A 1668-nucleotide genomic window follows, 5' to 3' on the forward strand; every position below is an offset into this window, starting at 1 on the left:
GCAGGAGACAAGCCTGCCTTACTAGGAAGAAATTGGTTGGAATCGCTGAAACTGAATTGGAGTGAGATTTTTCGTATTTGAACCGAGATTTGCATTGAGATTTGTAAGAGAAAAGCGAGCCATCCGTGGCTAACTAAAGAAATAAAGGACGGTATCCAATTAAAAACAAGGGCATACAAAGTGGCCAAAACTAGTGGGAGGACACAAGACTGGGAAGCTTTTAAAAGCCAGCAAAGAATGACACAAAAAATGATTAAGAAAGGGAAGATAGACTATGAAAGTAAACTAGCACAAATTATAAAAATAGACAGCAAGAGTTTCTGTAGGTATATAAAAAGGAAAAGAGTGGCTAAAATAAATGTTGGTCCCTTAGAGGACGAGACCGGGGAATTAGTAATGGGGAACATGGAGATGGCAGAAACTCTGAACAAATATTTTGTATCAATCTTTACAGTAGAGGACACTAACAATATCCCAACAATGGATAGTCAAGGGGCAAAAAGGGGGGAGGAACTTAACACAATCACAATCACTAAGGAGGTAGTTCTCAGTAAGATAATGGAACTAAAGGCAGATAAATCCCCTGGACCTGATGGCTTGCATCCTGGGGTCTTCAGAGAAGTAGCAACAGGGATAGTGGATGCATTGGTTGTAATTTAACAAAATTCCCTGGATTCTAGGGAGGTCCCAGCAGATTAGAAAACTGCAAATCTAACGCCCCTATTTAAAAAAGGAGGCAGACAAAAAGCAGGAAACTATAGACCAGTTAGCCTAACATCTGTGGTTGGGAAAATGTTGGAATCTATTATTAAAGAAGCAGTAGCAGGATATTTGTAAAAGCAAAATTCGGTCAGGCACAGTCAGCATGGATTTATGAAGGGGAAGTCATGTTTGACAAATTTGCAGACATTCTTTGAGATTGTAACAAACAGGGTGGATAAAGGGGAATCAGTGGATGTTGTGTACTTGGACTTCCAGAAGGCATTTGACAAGGTGCCACATAAAAGGTTACTGCACAAGATAAAAGTTCATGGGGTTGGGGGTAATATACAAGCATGGATAGAGGATTGGCTAACTAACAGAAAACAGAGAGTCAGGATAAATGGTTCATTCTCTTTTTGGAACCAGTAATTAGTGAGGTGCCACAGGGATCAGTGCTGGGACCCCAACTATTTACAATCTATATTAATGATTTGGAAGAAGGGACTGAGTGTAACGCAGCCAAGTTTGCTGACGATAAAAAGATGGGAGGAAAAGCAATGTGTGAGGACACAAAAAAATCTGCAAAAGGACATAGACAGGCTAAGTGAGTGAGCAAAAATTTGGCAGATGGAGTATAATGTTGGAAATTGTGAGGTCATGCACTTTGGCAGAAAAAAATCAAAGAGCAAGTTATTATTTAAATGGAGAAAGATTGCAAAGTGCTGCAGTACAGCGGGACCTGGGGGTACTTGTGCTTGAAACACAAAAGGTTAGTATGCAGGTACAGCAAGTGATCAGGAAGGCCAATGGAATCTTGGCCTTTATTGCAAAGGGGATAGAGTATAAGAGCAGGGAAGTCTTGCTACAGCTATACAAGGTATTGGTGAGGCCACATCTGGAATACTGCGTGCAGTTTTGGTTTCCATATTTACAAAAGGATATACTTGCTTTGGAGGCAGTTCAGAG

The sequence above is a fragment of the Pristiophorus japonicus genome, chromosome 10 (assembly GCF_044704955.1).
Source record: "Pristiophorus japonicus isolate sPriJap1 chromosome 10, sPriJap1.hap1, whole genome shotgun sequence".
Taxonomy (NCBI): Eukaryota; Metazoa; Chordata; class Chondrichthyes; family Pristiophoridae; genus Pristiophorus; species Pristiophorus japonicus.